Below are 22,609 nucleotides of genomic sequence, written 5' to 3'. Positions count from 1 at the left end.
AAACTGTTAAAATGATATTTATAACATCATTTGGAATGTTTAAAAATAATTTAAGGTTCGAAATTCCTCAATTTATTCACTCTCATAAGAACTATGAAACATAACGTGTTGCCTTAGTTTCGAAGTGGTGGACAATTTCTAATGTTCAGCACTCGATGAAAATGAAGTACACCCGAAATGATTACGCCAGCTCAATGAGCAGCCCCGGTGATGTTAAGCCTTCCTTACTGGAAACTTTTAAATCGTATGTTGACATATGATATATTAGCATTTCCAACAATGATGGTAAACTTAGAAATGAAGCGTTCAAACACTAAAGATATAATGGGATTTTCCCCATTGAAGAACATGTGTAAAACAACTCTATTGACTCTTAAACAATGATGTCTTTAACCTACATAGACGAGCTACAATTTGGTGTAGACTGCTTGATAGCAGATATCCACAGCATGAATCGGAAGGTATTGGTACAATAAAACCCTTGAGTTACAAACAAAGCTAATCCCTGCAAGTCCCCACTGTGGGTGGGGGCGGTAGAATAACACCCACGGTATCCCCTGTCTGTTGTAAGAGGCGACTAAAAGGGGCCCCAGGGGCTCTGAACTTTGGAGCGTGGGTTGGTGACCACGGGGCCCTCAGCTGAGTCCTGGCATTGCTTCCACTTGTGCCAGGCTCCTCACCTTCATCTATCCTATCCGACCTCCCTTGGTCAACACTTGTTCTTTTCAGACCTCAACGGTATTACGTATGGATTCCTAGGGAGTCTTTCGTTTTCATGCCCTTCGTGCCCCCTTGTCTTCCTTCGGCCGATACCTTCATTTTTCGAAGTGTCGGACCCCCTCCATTCTTTCTCTGTGATTAGTGCTATATAGAGGATGGTTGCCTAGTTGTACTTCCTCTTAAAACAATAATCACCACCACCACCATCCCTGCAAGTCACTATTTCTTCTGTGTAACAGTGTACAGATTGCTCCATCTGTCACAGTGTAAGTTTTGTTATACACCAAGATCTAGCCAAATGTTCCTGCAGGCAAGCATAGATTCTTTCAAAATACAATTGCATCTAAATCACACGATACTTTGAAGCACATAGACAGCATATCAATTATCACTATCTAAATGATTTTTTTTTTTTGTAGAAGAATACGAATAGGTCCACCATTTAGAATTAGAAAAATAGTTTTCCCTAATCTCAGACTTACTGTCAGATGACATATGCACACTACTGTTTTGTAGAAATATTCACGATGTATGTTCCTGATCCACTTCTCTCTTAATGTTTCATTCCTTATCGAACTTAAGAATAGATGTATGAGAGGCATTGCCATAGTTCGATTTAAATCCGGTTCACAACACGATCAAAACAAACATATTCTCACATGACTGCGTATAATTACAGATCTTAGTGACCACTGACCCATATAAATACACTCACACACTTATATTCTACATAGAAAGTAATACTTATCGTCAACTTACATGAAATTACTCCGACTGAATAAGAAAACAAAAACGAATAGGCTCACCATTATCGGTTGGAAAGAGATCTTCCCTAACCACAAATTTTAGTTACACACATAGCCTACGATAGTTTGGTCTTTGACTTCCAAATTTTCCGGGTGAATATTCCTTATCCATTTCTCCTGTAGAGATCTATCTTCAGGGAATTTAAAAGCTTCAGCAACGGTATAATTAGATCTACAACCACGAACGCAGCAGGAACGACCCATTTTGTGCTATGTTACAGCACGGCAATATAAACACTATTATACATTTAAAATACCATGAAATAAACTTCTAACAAAACACCATACTGATAAACCGTTATAGATTACTATTTTACCAAACATATACTTTATACTTCAATAACTCTATCAAAATAACACTCTTTAACAGAATGTAAACACAGATATGAACCAACATGTCTCAAAAGCTCGCCCACGAAGTCGCCATTTTCCTCCCAATCGATAGTAACATTAAGGTCTGATATATTGTAGTCGGTCTTGGTAAAACATGAAAAATCGATGACATTATTATAATTTTCTTTCTAATCCTACAGAGGTCACAGTGGTTGAAATATTGAGAAGGAATGAAATGAACACGAATTTTAGTGAGATGTATGTCTGAAAGTTTGATAGTTTAAAATCAAAATTACAATATTTAAACCTTCAATAAAAGTCACTAACTTTTATTCGTTGATCTAGTGGAAGTTTATTTTAACAGTTGGCGTGCATGAACCCAATATGTTTTCATTTGACGTTTAGGACAAGCGGGCTAAATGATTTGTGGTGTTTACATGCGTTAGGTAGGGTGTGCTGAGTTAGTGACAGAACATATTTTCAATTATTCATCTGAAATTTTCCACCATTAGCCAGGGTAAGGCTTTTGTTTTAATTATGTTTGTTACAAATATTTTTGTTGTTTACAAAATGTAATTCAGTAGAGAGGGTTGGGCTGACTGACTCAGGGGGTTAAGTCTGTGGGTTTCTGAGTTTGCAGCTTCGATCCTGGCTCAGTCCGGTGGTTCTTGAAAGTGCTCAAATACGTCAGCCCCGTGTCTGTAGATTTACCTGCACGTAAAATAATTTCCGCGGGACAAAATTCCGGCACGTCGGTATTACCGATAACCCTAAAAGTAATCAGTGGAACTTTATTATTATTATTATTATTATTATTATTATTATTATTATTATTATTATTATTATTATTATTCAGTAGAGGTGAGTACTTTTGTTGTCACTTGAATTTACTGATTTAACGATGTCTATTGCAAGCATTCTATAGGTGGTTCTTTGCCTCAGAACATGTATTGCAAGCTAGCTCGTATTACACTTAACAATTTGTTACTTTAGGCATATCCCTACCTGACATTAATGTATCTGGTGATAGATAAGGTATTTACTGTACATCTCAAATTCAAAGTGGGGATGTTCTTTGTTATTGATATTGAATTTACAAAGTGCAGTATGCATATTCTTGTGCTTAAATACTTGAATCCCATACTGATCCAGTAATATAAGGAGAGTTTCTCATGTTTTTGTGTGTCTAAGACCTCTACTATTTGAGGAGCTGTCAGTCATGTACGCTACCATTATTATTGTCATACCTGTGTCACTTTCATACATTTCTGATAGGTACTGCATTGGTTATTTTGTTTTGAGAATACTCATAACATGTAGGACTCATTATTTACTTGCATAGTGGTAAGTGCAAATAATTAGATGTGAGATTTGAAAGTAATTTGCACTGGAAGGGTCATGTTGACGATATTGTTGGGAAAGCATGCAGATTGTTACATGTCATAATGAGGCTACTTAAAGAGTGCAACAAAGAATAAAAGAGAAAAGTTACTCAAGTATGGTTCGTCCATTACTGGAATATGCAAACAGTATTTGGGATCCTCACCAGGAATGCCCAGTAAAAGAAGTAGATGGTGTGCAGGGAAAAGAAGCAAGATTTGTAACAGGGGATTTCAGAAGGAAAATTAGTGTATCAGAAATGTTAGAGAAACTTGGGTGGGAAGCTTTAAGTAAGAGAACGGAGAAATCTCGGCTTATAGGATTATATAGAGCCTATACAGGAGAGGAAGCATAGGGCAAAATCCGTGAGAGGCTTCAGTTGGAAAATAATTATATCAGCAGGGCTGACCACAAGTATAAAATTAAATGGGATTTTAGCTGAAGAGATTTGAGTAAATTTTCATTGATTGGGAAGGGCGTGAAGGAGTGGAACGTTGTACCAGGGGAAGTGTTTGATCCTTTTCCAAAATCTATAATGAGAGGCCTATTCAAGAAAAGAATAAATAACAACAGAGAAATGAAATGTTAGAGGGCATTCGACCTGTGCAGTTTCTTGTCAGTAAAGAATTTTTGTGAATAAATTAATTCCATCCCCTTGTCTATGGAGATTGGACAGCCGAAGTAGGGGACTGCCTGTAGTGGTGAAGTACAGTGAGGACTTTGAGAGCCCTGGGACCGCTACGGTAGCTGTGAAGGCCCTTCAGGAACTCTGAAAAGCAGTGGCAAAAGCGGCTCTGGTTATGATGCAGCCAGTCCTTTTGCATGTTAGGTACCAAAATGGGCAAAAAAAAAAATTCAATGTAAATTTAAATCTTTTAAGTTAGCAGTTGTATAGAATTTTTTGAAGTGGTTACACATAGCCTACTGTATATGAGTTGATTATGTTCGTAAGTACAGAAGATATGAGTAGAATTTTGTGTGTTCAATAGAAGAATTGTTAGTGTAAATTGTATAATACTGTGTTTTAGGAAAATGTCTTGTTTTCTTTTTAATTTAAAATTTAGTGCTTGATAGTAATGTATTTTTGTGTATCATTTGCAACCGAGGTAGACACCTCATTAGCAAATAAAGTGAATTTGACTTGATTTGATTTGAAGAAGAGTATGAAGATGTTTTCTGAAAGAGATTGTACTATGTTTCAGGTATCATTCCTAGTGTTTTAATTCCATCAGACATCTATAGTATAGAACAAGCCAAGGTAAGATGGCATTATATTTGTTTTTGAATATGTGACAGTGAATGATTCATTTTACAATGTTATTGGGTAAAATTCTTCGACAGTAGGTGCTAATTCAATGCCTTGATGAATGCTGAGTAATGCAGTCTTGAAAACTTTGGCATGAATTATTGAGATATGTCAAATTGGCCTTATTTCACACTGCATAAGTGATTAGACTTCATTCAGATGTGTATGTGTATTTTCTTTAAACCTTTCACCATTGATCTTGTCATACATACCATATATGCTGAGTGAAACAAGGCACAAGGGGTTAGACTTCATTATGTGTGTGTGTTTGTGTGTGCACATTTAAAGTAGTACTGTACAAAAGAAATATATTTTTCATATAATGTAGAGAATGTGTATCTCATATCAGTATCGAAGACCACAACTTGAAATATGACACTGTTTTCAATCTACAATGCACTGATGTTGCAGTCATTCGCTGCAGTTATGTCATTCTGCAATAAGAGAGCCGGCGGCCAGCAGTTCAGTTTCATTGATTGTTTTGGCTGTGACAGACGTTTTATTTGTGAATAACTGATGGTTATTTGTGGCTACAGTGACATCTTGCAGTGTTTATGGCTGTATTAATACTAGCGGGGAATAATAAAAATGTTGGTTATTATTCTTTTCCAAACAAGGACAGATTCCCAAACGTACACAGGAAATCGGCTTTGCAAGCTGAAGAATGGAATTTCTTGTGTTTCAAACTAGAAGTCTGGCATGGCTCACTGGCAGCTCACTCATCGCTAAGTGATGTCATCATCGCACAACTCCAAACTTTCCAAGGTTAACGACTCGAGAACTAGGCTATTTGTGTTACTGATGTCGGATTTTATCACCATTGTATTTTTAATTATTTATAGAATGACTGAATTACATTTTCCTATGACATGATTTTTGAGTTTAGTGATCCTTTAAATAGCACCGTTGCTTCGAGATGGGTAGCCAGTGATCAGAGTGCCAGTGATACCCAGCATTCAAGAGTTTTATGCTTTATAGTAATTAGCGGACCTATTTCAACTTTGAACCGTTCCTTAAGCAACAAAGAATCTACACTGTATAACTTTGAATGAACATAATCATAACTTGGTTGTATGTCACATTCATGACAGCTGCTTGGTGCTGATGTCAAAACAAAGTATATGAGTGATATGATGGCACTTTGTTTATGGAGAAACTGCTCATTTGTTTGGAGACAGTTTACTGAAAATGAAAGACTGTAGTAGGATAACTGTATTAGAGTATAATAGTAATTATTGAGGAATCACACTCATATCTCAGGCAGCAAAAATATTGGAAGGGTAGGGTCTACTAGAAAAGAGAATAAGAACAAAGGTGGTAGGAAAATTGAGGAGTACAAAATGGCTTTCAAAATGGAATATCAACATTAGGCAATTCATTGAAAAAACATTGGGAATACAGAAGAGATAAGGTGATAAGATTTCTTGATTTAGAATAGGCTTACAATAGTGTACCCAGAGCAAAGGTATGGAAAGTAATGCAACAGGAAGTATTTGGATAACATACTGATAGAATATCTGCAAGCACTGTACAAAAATAGTTGCAGCATTGTCCAGACACATGTGCGGAGTACAGAGTGGTTCTAGAATGAATCTGGACTATGACAAGGAAGTGTGATGTCACCACTCTTATTCGTAATGGTTATAATCAAAATTCTGAAGGAGACAAAGGTAATGCGAAGGGACAGGGAGCTGAAGGTAATGCTGTTTGTAGATGATATTGTGATGTGGGGAGCAAACAGAGAGGAAGTGAGAAAGGGAAGGAAAAGAAATTATAAAAATAAAGGGATAAAACCTTGAAATTGTGGAGAGCCTCAAGTATTTCAGAAGCAAACTGATGCAGGGTTGGACATAGAGATCAATAAAAGGATTCAACAGGGAAATTCATTTTACCAGTGTGTGAGAAACCTGGTGTGGAGGAGGAAGGAAGTACAAAGAGGTGATGTATAAGATATAGCGTATTTACTTGTGTATTCAATCCCCTCGCGTATTAGACCCTCCTGGCTTTTCGAGACAAAGAAAATAAAAAAATCTTGATTCATCGGAAAAGAAAAACGATTCTGCTTCGAAGTGGGTGCAAGCCTTACTGCAGCTCTGATGACATCACACAAATGTTTCATCCGTACGACCCATGCAATGAAAACACTCGTCGAAGTCATGCGGTACATTTGTGTATGGTATTTAAGAAATGTCTGCCTCTCTAGCGTAGGCCTACTGCAGCTCTGCTGGCGTCACACAAATAGGTGAATAGTTTCGTGTCCGATCCATGTATTGCAAGCACGTATCATTCATGTATATACGTCTGTGTTTTGTAGTTAAATATGTCTGCCAGCGTAATGATTAGCACAATTAGCTGCCATTCTCCTGAGTGTGAGTTCAATTTCTGGTACCGTATTGCCAGAGATTTACGAATGGCAGGAAGATTGATTTGTGGTAAAAATGGTACATGCAACTCCCTTCCACTGGAGGCCTGTCTAAAAAGAGCTGCACCACCTCAAAATGAGAAAACGAGTGTACTTTAGTTAAAGAATACTCACGGTTGTTGCTATTAATATAGCAGGCAAGATCATTAACAAAGTGATTGTTTAATATCTCGTAACTTGGGCCAATATAGGTTTTTTGGTTAGAAGTAGGTTTAAAATGTGATAAAAGCAATCCAATCATAACCATGGTTTTACTCGCCAACGTGCCTCACAAATAATAATAATTTTATGTCCCCACTTAATGATTTTCGGAGACGCCAAACAAAACATTCCTTCGTATAGCGCGGCGGCCCGTTTTCGGGTCATGGCCTCCCCAGTTGCTCTCCGCCAAACTTGTCGATCTCGTGCAGCTACTCTCCAATTCCGGATCTTGAGGATATGTGCTGCGTCCTGATGTACACCATCTTCCCATCTGTTACACGTGGCCTTCCCACAGGCCTTCCTCCTCCAAAGTCTCCTAAGAATACCTTCTTTGGGATTCGGTGTTCTTCCATCCTAATTAGATGACCTGCCCATTTAAGTCTCTTCATTCGAATGGCATGCGACAGGGGTGCCTCCCCATACAGGGAATATAGTTCATTGTTATATCTAATTCTCCATTCCCCTTGTATGCATATGGATCCATAAATTCTCCTCAGGATTTTCCTTTCAAAGGAATCTATCTTCTCCACGGCTTTCTTTGGGAGGGTCCACGTATCACTTCCGTACATCACTATACTGCGAATGAGGGTTTTGTATAGCATAACTTTTAAGCTCTGATTTATATCTCCACTTCTGAAAAGTGGTAGTACTGCAAAGTATGCTCTGTTGGCAGCTTGAATTCTTGCCTGTATTTCCACCATTTCCTCATTCTTGTTGCTCAGATGTACACCAAGATATTTAAATTCATCCACCACCTCCACTTTGGATCCTTCAGGGACAAGTTGGTCATTTGTATACTTCCTTTTCCGAGCCTGCACCATTACCTTCGTCTTTTGTTCATTGATCTTAAGTCCAATCTCTTTGCCTTCTCTACCCAAGTCTTCAAATGCTTCTTTAACTGTCCTTGTTGTTCTTCCCATCAAATTTATGTCATCAGCATATCCAACTAGTTGAGCTGTTTTGTACAGAAGTGTTCCACTGGTGTCCACCCTTACCTTTCTAATCACTGACTCTAGTGCCAGGTTAAATAGAATTGGTGCTAAGCCATCTCCTTGCTTCAATCCCTGATTCACTTCGAAGAAGCTGCCTACTTCAGTCTGAATTTTCACTCCCACCATCGTATTTCTCATAGTCAGTTCCACCAGTCGCACCAGCTTTTCTGGTATCTTGAACTCTCTTAATATCTCCATTAATTTATCCCTGTCAATAGAGTCGTATCTTGATTTATGAATTTCATTTTCCGTATTGACATTTACCAATCGTCATAAAAGGAAAGAAAAATTCCACCTAATCAATACATTTATTTTCTTGTGAAGTATTACAATCTAGGACCGGTTTCGACCCTTCACAGGTCATCCTCAGCTATATCAGAATCACATTTGCATTTCTATCTTATATCTCTGAAAGACCTTCATGATATATTGTTTCATAATTTTCAGTGAAAACTTATCTTAAAAACTTACAAATTTACAAGCGTTGTGTTAAAATTAAAAATTAAAATTACAAAACTTTGTCTATTATGTACATGCACTTTGGCTGACAGAATGCGTCCTTGGGTTGATTAAGCATATATCTTAGGTATTGTTGCTTATTCTGTTGAATCGATTCCCTTTTTATACTTATGTACAATCGTGAATAGACTATCAGTAAAATTTGATAAATAAAACTTGCGTGATAATTACAATAAAATATCATGTTACATCTTTATACCATATTGCTGGAGTGATATTATTTTAGGTAGAATATAAATGCGTGTTGACCTTTATAAAATATTTTTACATAAACACACTAATATATTTTAAAGTCTAATCATTGTACTTTAAAGTCTAAAATACTTATTGCTTTGGATCTTGCGTGGTTATGTGACCGAGACAAATGGCTGGCCATTAAGTTCTTTTCTATCAATATTGCATAATATGATAATATGATACGCTTATCCCCTATCTGTATGGGGTGGAATATGAAGTGAGACGAATTTTCGTAGCGAGTTTTTATGATCGTATGCCTTTCCTGACATCAAGCTAATCACAGGATTTAATGAGATGAAACGAATGACATGATATGAGTAACTAAAACTGACTATATTTACTTTCTTTGTAGGCTGAAAAGTCGTTTTTACAATTTATTGTCTTTTTACATTTAGAAATACTGCCTTCCAACGAAAATAGCCAGTATAACTCAAATACATTCATAAGTTTGGTAAAGAATAGTGTAGAATGTTTACATGTATAATTTATAGCTCCTTATAGCTTAGAAGCCATGTGTTCACTGCACAAAATTTGGGGTTATCTGATATTATAGCCTCCCCCCTGCTTTTTTTGGCTGTAAAAATGGATGAAAAAGGGGTCTAATGCGCGAGTAAATACAGTACTACTGCCCAGTACTGACACATGCAGCAGAGACCTGGACACTGACAAAAGGATAGGAAAATAAAATCCAGTCCAGTGAAATGAAATTGTTAAGAAGTATGATAGGAAAGACAAGAAAGGTCAGAGTAAGAAATTAGTACATCAGGAAGGAAATTGGAGTGGAAGAGCTTTACGACAGAATGGAGAAGGATAAACCTAGATGGTTTGGACATGTTAAGAGAATGAAAGAGTGGAGAATGCTGAAGCGTATAATGGAAACCCAGATAGGAGGAGGGAGGGAAGGAGAGGGACCCAGGCTAAGGTGGTTGTAAACTATCAATAATAGTATAATTAGAAGAAACCTGGATTGGAACACAGTTAAGGGTGGTTGGATAGAAGAGAATGGAAAGCTGACATAAACATTCCAACCAGACGGGAGGTGGACAAGGGAAATGGAGGAGGATGATGATGATGATAGGAGGAGTTATTTCTCTTATTGGTGGAGAGGAAATTGTCCCATGTGAGTCTTGACCTTTTAGCAAGTGTATTTAATGATCTCTTATGCTTTGTATGTTCAGTGGATGATAGCGGTTCTGTTCCATTTTTACTGTTCTGATTAAGTTATGATGCTCTGGCAAGTTTATAAAATCCTTGTCATATCTTATGCCTGCTATAATTTTTCGTATGGATCAATCAGTCAGTCAATACTGATCTGCATTTAGGACAGTCGCCCAGGTAGCAGATTCCCTATCTGTTGTTTTCCTATCCTTTTCTTAAATTATTTCAAAGAAATTGGATATTTATTGAACACCTCCCTGGGTAAGTTATTCCAATCCTTAACTCCCCTTCCCATAAATGAATATTTTGCTCCAATTTGTCCTCTTGAATTCCAACTTTATCTACATATTGTGATCTTTCCTACTTTTAAAGACACCATCAAACTTATTTGTCTACTAATGTCATTCCACGCCATCTCTCCACTGACAGCTCGGAACATATGATGTCACGCTACAAGGAGAAAGGTTTCTGTTATTTGATTCCCGGCATGATAAGAAAGGGTAGATTAACTAAATAATATTTTCAGATCAAAGGATCATCTAATATCCTTGTAATTCACAGTGCATTTATACAGATGGTATGAAATAATATCTCCCCAACTTGGCATTACAAGTCTTGTAGCTGTTTTTGTGTTTGGAGAACAGTCAATCCTGGAAATGGTTTTTCATGGTTTCCAAGGCAAATGCTGGGCTGAAATATTTTAAAGGCTGCCACCACTCTTATTGCCCTTCTCATCCATCTTCTCTTTTGTTCAGGAACATGAACATTCATTTCTATTATCCTCAGGTGTTTTTCATTAGGCTACCTGTTGAAATCCATCTGGTTTATGCAGCTAGTTGTATTGCATTTCCAGTGGTGTTTGCTATTGCTACCAGGAAGGTACTTAACAGACACATGGGATCTTGCGAACTGAAGCCCAGCAGCAAGGTCGTAGTTTGAACCGAGCTCGGTAATCTTAGATTTTGAATGAACAAATTTGAAAGCTGCGTGGCCATGAGGCTAATGCTGCTGCAATCGAAGCTGAAAGAATAACAGATTCCATACATGAAACATTTTTTTATAGATTTGTCTTTCGGGGCATCACCAGTATAATTTCCTACCATCTTTAGTTAGGGACAGTCCTCTATGATGATGCTGCTGATGATGATGTCATCCGTTCAGTCGAATCCGACCATCGGCGATTCTATGAATTAGCGCTCTCCAAGTTGTCCTGTTCCATACTGCCTCCTTTAGTTGTTCCAGGGTGACGGTTGTGTCTGTTTTAACGGTGTCTCATCAACAAGTCCTCTAGTGACCCTGCCTTCTTGTACCACTGCTCATTCCTAGCATGATTGTTTTTTCCAATGCATCTGATCGCATAACATGGCCAAAGTAAGCTAGTCTCAACTTCATAATCTTACCAACCAATGACATATGGGGCTTGATGTGCTCTAAAACTGCCTTATTGGAGACTTTTGCAGTCCATGGTATTGGTAAGATTCTTTGCCAACACCAGAGCTCAAAAGCTTCGATCTTCCTTTTGTCTGCCTGTTTCAGCGTCCAGCTCTCACATCCATACATGAACAGTGGGAATATAATCGCATTGGCTAATCTGAACTTGGTAGCCAAAATGATATCTCTGCTCTTCCAGATTGGAGATGTAGTCATCCAAACGAAATCCGTCTTTTGATGTCAGGACGGCAATCTCCGCTTTGATTTTGGCTCCTAAGAAGATGAAATCCCGCACACTCTCTATCTCTTCCCCATTTAGCTTCAGACAAACTGTACCACGCTCATCCGTAGTCATAACTTTGGTCTTTTTAATATTGAGATAGAGGCCCATTTTTTCACTTTCAACATTGAGGCGGGAAATTAAAAGCTTTAGATCTTCTTCTGTTTCTGCCAGCAAGGTTGTATCATCACTATATCTCAAATTGTTTATAGTTCTTCCTCCAGTCTTCACATCAATGTCAAGTTCCTCTAAATTTAACTTCTGCATAATTATTTCTGCGTACAGATTGAAGAGGGATAGTGAAAGAATGCAGCCTTGACGGACACCTTTTTCAGTTGTAAACCATTCATTGTCGCCATATGGTGTGGGAACTGCTGCCTCTTGTTCTGTATAAAGCGAACGTATCAACTGAGTCAGATGTAAGGGTACCCCCAACTCCAGCATGGCTTCCCATAGTCTGTCATGCTCGACACAGTCAAATGCTTTCCTGTAGTCAATAAAACACATGTAGACTGTTTTCTGGTATTCACATACTTTTTCCATGATCCGCTGTAGATTAACAATATGATCGCAGGTGCCACAATCTCGACGGAAACCAGCTTGAACATAAGGTAACCGAGCTTCAGGGATGGGTGCAAGACCTTTCTGTATGATTTTTAGAAGAACATTGCTAGCGTGTGGAATCAGAGCTACAGTACGATAATTAGAGCAGTCACTGACGTCTCCTTTCTTAGACAATGGGATAAAGATTGATCTTTTCCATCCCCTTGGCCAGGTGGTAGTTTGCCACATCTTCTATCACAAAGCAGTGATAGCTGCCAAAGGGACAGGCTTTAGCAGTTCAGCTGGGATACAATCAAAACCAGGAGCTTTATTATCTGGTAACTGTTTCAGTGCCCATTCTACTTCTTCCTGCAGGATATCTGGTTCTGATTCATGTGGTTCAACGCTACATGTTGGAAGAGCTTTACCATTGTAGGAATATAGCTGTTCAGTATACTCATGCCATCTGTTCTTAATACTTTGTTGTGCAGTTAAGATCTTCAGGTTCACATACAGGTTCATCGTTTATATTGTCTAAACCTGTTGCGATCGCTGCACCCAAGGCGGCTGTTGCTCCTGCGAGCAAAGTTGCAAGGAGTAAAAGCTTGATGGGGGGGACCACCCCACCTTCGACGCAACAGAAGCATAGCGAAAAGTGATATAATTGTATTCAATTCCTCTCTTATTTTTGGACAGAGATAATTAAGATTCAATGCCAAGCATTTCTTTCCAAGGGCAGGACGTTAATAACAGGTGAAAGAAGCAAACATCACACAAAAAGAATACAATCTTTGCATCAGATAAGACAAGGCTTAAAAATCAATTCATTTTCAAAGGAGACTGTATCCCCCAGAAATCAAACGCCAAAGAACCAAACCTGGCAGAAAAGGAACTCAAGGAGATTAACCTTTTGAGTGCCGCGTGCTATTACGGTTCTCCTAGCACTGAGCGCCAAGGCCAGTTTCCGTTTTTTGCAAGCTTTTGTTTGATCATTCACAGTTCAGCTGTTATTGTAGGTGGAAACTTGAAATTTTCATTATTTTACTAATATGATTGCCTATACAAATAAAACCTTACTCAGTTCATTTATGACCATTAGTAAATATTTGGCAGCCAAAGCCCAAAAATATTAATTAAACATAAAACAAAACAAAAGTTTAGCAATAAAATTTAGGTAGAACAAAATTTTTTTAATACATCGCGAACATATTTATTGAGCTATATTGAGAATTTCATTAATTTTGTACCTAAAATAAATCTGTAGTAAAAATAATTAGTTTACATATCCAAATGAGCCAAAAATTCAAGTCTAATAACACTTGTTTGGTTTATATGTCAATACTAATGAAATACGGTACAAACTTCTATTACATAACACTTACATAACATAATAATAATAATAATAATAATAATAATAATAATAATCAAATTCAGTACAAGTATATTTTCCAAGACCTCTCAAAAAACACTTATGTTTTGTCAAGGACAGTGGATATATACTGGTAATCATTTTCACAGCAAAAAATAAATGAGTAAAAGATCGAGAGCAGCTAGGCACAGAGCGGACAAGGTATGCAGACCACAAAGAAGTCTGTGCCAGCTGGGACTCTTAAAGCGGCACAGCAGGGGGAGAGTCCAAGTCTTCCCCCGTCAGAGGTCAGCGAAAGCTGTTTCCACACCGGCAGAGGCGGCATCATCGACCAGGGCTGGGAAATTATCTCCCAGTCCATCTAAACATGGAGAGAAGGCGGAGAAGAGGAACACCCTTACTGGGTGCTCCCACACTTCTCCTGCGAAGGGGAAACCACGCCTGCCATTTGGAGGGTATGAGTCTGCGCCAGCAGGTACGCCTGCTCCAAAACCTGCGCGCTCTCTTCGTAGGGGGACATCCTGCCACTGGAAAGCGTCAAAGTTCTGGGAGTCTGGGATGGACGTCGAGCTTTCACCTACACTCTCTTAGTCCACACTATGTCACTGTTACAGTGGAATTGTAACGTTATGACAGGCGTCTTGCTCAGCTATGCCAGCTCATTAGTGAGTTGGCGGCGAGTATAGTCTGTATTCAGGAGACAAATCTCAGACGAGGTCATCATATGGTCTTGAGGAACTTCAGACTGTACTCGACAGAATGATATTATACTCACCGGGCGTCTGGTGGCATTGGTATTTTTGTTCATTCTGATACTTATATCCATATATATGAATCCATACTGGGCCTTCATGGAATGGGAAACAGAAATGAAGAGGGAGAATATATGCTAGATCTATGCATGAGAAACAACCTGATAGTGAGTAACACTTGGTTCAAGAAAAGAGACTCCCATAAAATCACAAGATATAGCTGGGATGATAAAATAGGTACAGTAATAGATTATATTCTGATAGATCAAAATATATGGAAAAATGTCAATGATGTTAAGGTCATTCCAAGTGAAGACCTTGGTGGAGACCATAGATTGTTGGTTGCGGTTATTGCAGAGAAAAGACCTCCCAAAACTGTAACAAAAGAGTCCCAAAAATAAAAACTTGGCGACTAACCGAGCCAAGTGTAAAGGAAGAATTCAGGGAAGGTGTCCGCAGGTTGTTGCCAAGAGAAGAACTGAAATTAGTAGATGAAGAATGGGATACTCTAAAGAAGGTTGTGGTTGGTACAGCAGAAAAAGTATGTGGACGACAGAGTCAAATAAGAAAACCTAAAGAAATTGCCTGGTGGAATGATGATATTAAAAAGGCTATCAATGATAGAAACCGTGCAAGAATATCCTTATATCAAGCAAGAATGCTGGGAAATCAACATGAAATAGAGGAGAAGCTGTCACTTTACAGAAAAAAAAAAATTACACGTCAAACAGTTGGTTGTAGCTGAAAAGCGGAAATGCAAGGAACATCTAGCTACCAAAATAACGCAGGATGGAAATAAAAAACTGTTATACAGTATTGTTAAGAATAGAAGAACTCAAAATGAATCTATCCAATCTGTAGAACTTCCTAATGGTGAGGTGACTAGGGATAAGACCTTAATATTACAGGAGTTCCAAAGGCACTTTGAAACTTTGCTGAACTGTTATGAAAATGTCACCCCATTAGACGACGAACCTTATGATATTGGCAGCACAAATACCGCTAATCTGACATGGTTGAAAGTAGAGACAGCAATATCTAAGCTGAAGAACAACACATCAACTGGATCAGATGAATTAAGTGTTGAGATGATCAAAGCACTAGGAGAGGTAGGGCAACAGTGGATGTACAGGGTACTAAATAGAATCTGGAAAGAGAATGTAATACCCAATGACTGGAATCAAGGAGTCATCATCCCATTGTTAAAAAAAGGTGATAGAAAGAAATGTACCAACTACAGAGGTATAACTCTGCTGTCACATGGCCTCAAAATCTACGAATCCATCCTTGAGAGCAGGATTAGAAAATATGTTGAACCTACACTTGAGGAGGAACAACATGGATTTAGACCTCATAGATCAACTATAGACCTCATTTTTGCCACCAGAATGCTCTATGAGAAGTATTGGGAGAAAGGTAAAACACTTATAACTGTTTTTCTGGACATCGAGAAAGCATATGACCATGTACCACGCAGTCATATATGGGAATGTTTGAGACATAAGAAAGTGCTCGATGACATCATAGCACGAGTACAACGATTATATAATGAAACCGAGTGTTGTGTCCATGTGCAGGATGGAAGGTCAGGTTGGTTTGAAATGAAGAGTGGAGTCCAGCAAGGAAGTTGTCTTTCACCACTTCTCTTCATAATCATAATGGATGAAGTTTTAAAAGCGGTTAAGAGAAAGGATCCAACAACAAATCCCTGGTTTTTGCTGATGATGTAATGGAATGGGGTGAGACAGAAGCGGAAGTACAAACTAGACTAGATCTCTGGCATGAAGCTTTTACAACCTTTGGCCTCAAAATCAGCAAAACGAAAACAGTTGGCTTGGTGATGAGTAGAAACTCTCCAACTGTTCATCTAAGAATTGGAGATGAGGAGATGGATATTGTAGACAACTTCCAGTATTTAGGTAGTGTTCTGTCATCAGACAACACCATACATCAAGAGATTACTAACAGAATACAGAAAGCTTCCAAATTCTATCACACTGTACGTTAAATACTTTGGGATGAAACATTTCCATTAGTTTCCAACATCAGCTTGTACAAAATATATCTAGTACCTATACTGACGTATGGCCTGGAAGCAGCAACACTTACTGGACCAACAAAGAGTTGTCTTCAGGCAGCAGAAATGAAGTTTCTCTATTCTTGTCTACAAAAAAGAAATATGGATAAAATAAGGAATGTGGATATCCGACAACAGCTTGGATTTGAAAGAAGCTTGCTGGAGACTCTAGAAGTGAAGAGATTGCAATGGTATGGTCACATTAAAAGAATGAACCCTCACAGGACTCCTCGAACATACTTTGACCACAATGTTCCTGGGAAGAGACCAAGAGGAAGACGTCTTGATGTTTGGGAAAAACAGATAATGAAGGACCTTGAAATTAGAGATGCGAACTGGTGTCGCATATATGAGCAGCATCTGTGAATGGATAGAACAAACTGGAGGAGGCTCGTACACAACCGCACCCAGCTTGCTGGAGCGAAGAAATGATGATGATGATGATGATGATGATGATGATGATGATGATGATGGTACTTATAGCGAAGAGGTTCCTCTAAGAACCTCATTGGAAACAGTTGCGATGCGGGTACCGCTGCCTGTCATAGCAACAGTGTGTAATGTTTATTTTCCACCAGGCCAGCCTCTTAACATAAATGATGTCACTGACCTTATAGATTATAGCTTCCACCTCCCTTCCTCTTATTGGGAAATTTTAACACCCATCATCCCATATGGGGCTCTGAAACGCCCTGCCCCAGTGGAAGGGAGTTGGAAACAATAGTAACAGAGCTGGATTATTATGAATTTTTTAAACGCAGGTAAACCAACTTATTTCAGTGTACGTTACGGCACATACTCACGCATAGACGTAAGTCTATGCAGCCGAACGTTAGTTCCGCTGTTTCGGTGGAACACACAATGATCTCCGTGATAGTGACCATTTTCCCATCATTCTTACTTTGTTGAAACATAAATTTGTCGAGGCTCCTCCTCGATGGATTCTTAAGCGTGCTGTTTGGCCAAAGTTCACATCACTAGCTGTCTTCAACGACGTGATCAGGTGGACCGTAGGCGGCGAAATAACTTACATAACACCAGTTATACTTGCTGCTGCTCAGGATTCCATTCCCTCCTTTTCAGGAACTCCTCGTCGAAAACTCGTTCCTTGGTGGAACAAAGAAATTGCAGCAGCTATCAAAGAACGGTGTCACATTCATGAATGCTATTGTAGGCAGCCTACTGTGGCCAACTTGGTAACATTTAAAAAACTCCGCGCTAAGGCGCTAGTTCTTATTCGCCAGAGTAAGAAAGCTTCATGGGAGAGATGTGTGTCGTCTATGACGTCACATACTCCATCATCTCAAGTGTGGACTAAACTTCGATTTATTCCAGGTATCCAAGGATCATCTTCTGTACCGGGAATTTCCGCTGAGGGCAGTATCATCACTGAAACATTCTCGACTGCTAACCATCTAACCCGTCATTTCACGAATGTGTCTGGCTCCGGGAATTACCATCGTTATTTCTTCGTTCTGAAGTGGGAGGCAGAATGTCATCTCCTTAGTTTTGCCACTCAAGCTTCAGAGGACTATAATGTGCCCTTTACGGAGTGAGAACTCCGCAGCGCCTTGACGCTTTGCAAGGGGACATCTCCTGGACCAGACAATGTCTATAACCAGATGTTGAAACACCTTAGTGAGGATAGTCTGTTATATCTCCTTCGTTTGTTCAACCGAATCTGGATAGAGGGTGAGTTTCTATCTCAGTGGCGAGAGGGCATAGTCATTCCTGTCCTCGAGCCTGAAAAAAATCTCAAGTATGCAGGAAGCTATAGACCTATTTGTCTTACTAACTGTTGTTGAAGCTATTTGAGAGGATGGTAAATTGCCAACTTGTGTGGTGTCTGGAGAAACAAGGACTTTTGTCCGATAGCTGCAGTCGCTTAAGTGCGGCCAGTATCCAGTATTCGGGAGATAGTGAGTTCGAAGCCCTCTGTCGGCAGCCCTGAAGATGGTTTTCCGTGGTTTCCCATTTTCACACCAGGCAAATGCTGGGGCTGTACCTTAATTAAGGCCACGGCCGCTTCCTTCCCACTCCTAGCCCCTTCCTCTCTCATCGTCGCCATAAGACCTACTGTGTCGGTGCGGCATAAAGCTAATAACAAAAAAATAAGTGTGGTTTTCGAGCCGCTCGCTCAACAGTTGACCACGTGGTATGCCTGGAAAGTTCTATACAGGATGCATTTCTCTGCAAACAGCATTTGGTGGCTGTTTTCTTTGACTTAGAAAAGGCTTATGACACCAAATGGCGATATGGTATCCTTTCAGCCCTGCATCAATTGAGATTCTCAGGTAACTTGCCAGTATTTATTACAAATTTTGTGTCCCTCCATCTATTCTGAGTCCGAGTAGGGAGGGCATATTCGCAGTACCATGTTCAAGGAATTGGAGTCCCACAGGGATCGGTTCTTAGTGTCACTCTGTTCGCGATTGCCATAAACGGTATTGTTGCTGCTGCTGGTTCAGCAGTAATACCGTCGCTATATGTGGACGATTTTTCTCTGCATTATAGCTTGCACAATATGGCAGTCGCAGAGCGACAATTACAGCAAGCTGTTAGGAGAGTGGAACAGTGGACTTTAGAACATGGCTTTCGGTTTTCAACCGCCAAGACCTCCGTTGTACACTTTTGCCAGAAGCGCACTCTTCACTCGCATCCTGAGCTTTATTTAGGAAATGTTGCTCTTCCCGTAGTTGACACTTACCGATTTCTTGGGCTCCCTTTCGATAGCAAATTATTGTGGGAGCCACATGTGTGGCAGTTAAAAGTGCAGTGCACCAAGAAGTTGAATATCTTGAAGTTTCTTAGCAGCACTAATTGGAGGACTGAGCACACGGTGCTCTTACGATTTTATAGGCACATATTTTATCCAGGTTAGACTACGGCAGTGCAGCATATGGATCAGCACGGCAAAGTGTCCTTGCAAAACTGAATAGCATCCATGACAGCGGGGTTAGGTTGGCGACGGGAGCTTTTCGTACAAGCCCCATTGCTAGCCTGCTCGCTGAATCTGGTGTGCTGCCTCTACACCTTAGGTGCCAGCAAATGCTTCTGTCCTATGCTGCAAATTTTCAACAGATGCCACTTCACCCAAGCTATCCTTGTTTATTCCACAATGGAAACCATCGGCTCTATGCTGCTTCCCCTCGAGCAATGCGGCCGGTTGGAATACGCTTGGATGGCAGTCACAGATTGTTTGATGTGCCTTCGTTTTCCTGCCTTGTCACACAACCAAGTGGGGTACCTCCGTGGATAATACGACAACCTGAAATAATCCTGGATCTGCACACTGAACCGAAGGAAAACATGGACCCTTTGATTTATCGGAGGCTCTTCCAGTCCGTTGTTGGCCGGTATGCAGGTTCATTCGTTGTTTACACAGATGGTTTGAGAACAGATACGAAGGTGGGCTGTGCGTTCATTGTCAACAATGATAGGTTTCTTTTTGCTCTCCCGGAAACCTGTAGCACACTAGAGTCCTGTTAATCCGAAAGTTCTGTTAATCCGAAAGTTCGGTTAATCCGAAAGTTCGGTTAATCCGAACTGAAATATTCAATATTTTAAAAAAAAGTTCTCCTTATTGAAATGAAAGAACATATTACTTGCACTTTATTAGTCATATTTTTCTAGAATAACTTAATGTAAACATAATTACACATCATAAACCATCAATCACTGGGTGTTCATCTTTACAAAGTCTGTTAGTTTCTTTTGCCGTAGTGATTGGGACCTACTCGAAGATGCAGTGTTAAACCAGAATCTCATAAACATTACATCAATGGGCGTAGTAGCGGAGTGTTGCTCGACGTAGCGCACGGCAAGTTCTAGGCGGCCGCGGCATCTGAATATGAGACTAGTGTAACCCTTTACTGTATTTTAGCAGTTTTAGGAGACAAGTTTTAACCTAGTTTTAGTTGTTTTCTCCTCTACGGGTTCTTAACTACCTTATTGTAATTTTATACAGTATTTTATTAATGTAACTGCTAAATAATGGGCATTTCTGATTACAGTATGTACTGTATTGTAGAAACTATTTTCCTCAGACGGTTGAGGCACTGGCCTTCTGACCCCAACTTGGTAGGTTCGATTCTGGCTCAGTCTTGTGGTATTTGAAGGTGCTCAAATACGTCAGCCTCGTGTAAGTAGATTTACTGGCACGTAAAAGAACACCTGCGGGAGAAAATCCCGGCAGCTAGGCGTCTCCAGAAACCGTAAGAGTAGTTAGTAGGACGTAACAACAATAACATTATTATTAGAAAATATTTTCCGGTTAATCCGAAAATTTCGTAATCTAAACAGACTCCAGTCCCAATTAGTTCGGATTAACAAGACTCTATGTACACAGCAGAGCTCTATGCTATCTGTGAAGTTCTGAGGTACGCACTGGCCGATGAGCACTGACACTTTCTTCTGTGTACTGACTCCTTGAGCTCGTTACAGTCTATTGATACCTGTTTCCCTTGGCACCCTGTGATGCAGCGGATCCAGGACCTGCTGGCCAGGTATTCAGATGCCGGCACCAGAATCACGTTCATGTGGCTCCCAAGCCACATGGGTATAGAGGGAAACGAGCTAGCAGATAAGGAAAAATAACGTAGTATTTGAATTAAGGAACATTTTCAGAATTTGCATGCATAGACTTTGGGGTAAGAAGGACATACTCAGTATAGCCACTGAAATTAGCAGAAATTCTAACCATTCAGTGCTGCATGCCTAGCCTTGTCATTCTTTGCATCTTAAAGAATTCAGTTATAAAGTTCTGCTGCAAGCATCGTCAGATCATGGTCATGGAGCTGTATGTAACTCCCCTGAGACTCATTTGAATTTTCCACCCTGTCAGATTTGTCCCAAGATGGTTGAGTTTTTGGTGTGATAAATTATTCCATTTTTTTTTGTTGATAATAAATTCCTGATGAATTTCTTGTGGATTACAACTTTGTAAAAGCTAATGTCTGGATCATTTCAAATATCATGTATAACGATATTGCTAATTAAGCATAAAAGGTATGATGTGGATATGAACATTTAAATATACAAACTAAAATGCATAGATTTTAGAGGTGAATATCCAGGTTTGTATCAGAGATCCTGTAAAAACCACATACTTGCTTGTATAGGACTACACCCTATACCGGTATTATGGATATGGTAAATTTCATGGGTCTGTCCCGGTGTCCTGAAGCAAATATAAAAAAATCCCAAATTTTATCCTGGCTTGATTATTCACTTATTTTATGCATGGAGGAATCAACTGGAAGCAGAACTCAAAATGACAAAATTTTTAATTACACACTGTTAATAGGTCTATACTATAGATATAGCCAAAATACAAGTAGTTTCACAAGGATCCATTCAATGGCAGTACTAGTTGATAGAAAGCATTGAACATAAATATACGTATAAGGTAGAATACTGGTAAGAGGGCAACACTGTGAGTTATACTTCCTCAATGTTTTATGAATGCAACTGCTTGGAGTAGAAGAATTATTTTGTTTATGGATAGGAGGTATTGGCTTTACTGACTCGGCCAGATGGGAAGTAATGTGCAATACAAAGTAAACAGCCATTACTTTTGCATCAGTACGTGCTACTTGTTTGTGTACTGTTTTTTGGAAAGTGTGAAAATGGATGATGATGATGAATATAACAAGGGCAAGAAATGCAAGTGTAAATTTAATGATGGTTTACATAAGGAATACCCCTTTGTCAAAAATGGGGCAATCCACGTGAAGCCTTTTGTACATAGTGCAGTAGTGAAATAAATGTCACTCACAGTTGTCAGGCATTAAAATTCACCTGAAATCACCTGAAACATCAGTCTGCAACTACTTCATTGAGTACTTTAAAAAAAATCAAGAATGATTAATAAAAAACTGAACTTATGGCAAAAGAGGCTGTGATTGCATATCATACTGTGAAATATAATCAGAGTCTTACATCTTTAGATTGCAACTCCAAACTTCTTTGTTCCTTATTTGAACCAAAGTTCAGTGAAAATCAAAAGTTAGCAAGTTGTCAGAAATGTTTCAGCTTCTAATGCTCAGACGCATATACTGGAAGAGTTAGCTGAAACATTGTGT

At 39.2% G+C, this 22,609-nt stretch overlaps 1 long non-coding RNA gene across 1 annotated transcript in view; it reads left to right on the top strand.

Annotated features, from left to right (window-relative positions):
• The first annotated feature begins 2,255 nt into the window (after positions 1-2,255).
• LOC137498389 (uncharacterized) overlaps positions 2,256-22,609 on the top strand; it is a 40,954-nt gene continuing 20,600 nt past the window's right edge. The window contains exons 1-2 of the long non-coding RNA XR_011017774.1: positions 2,256-2,376; positions 4,442-4,497. This is a non-coding gene — a long non-coding RNA (uncharacterized lncRNA). The remainder of the gene's footprint in view (positions 2,377-4,441; positions 4,498-22,609) is intronic.

Source organism: Anabrus simplex, chromosome 2, assembly GCF_040414725.1.
Source record: "Anabrus simplex isolate iqAnaSimp1 chromosome 2, ASM4041472v1, whole genome shotgun sequence".
NCBI lineage: Eukaryota > Metazoa > Arthropoda > Insecta > Orthoptera > Tettigoniidae > Anabrus > Anabrus simplex.
Note: the sequence above shows the minus strand (reverse complement) of the source record. Positions and strands in the feature narration are given on the sequence as shown.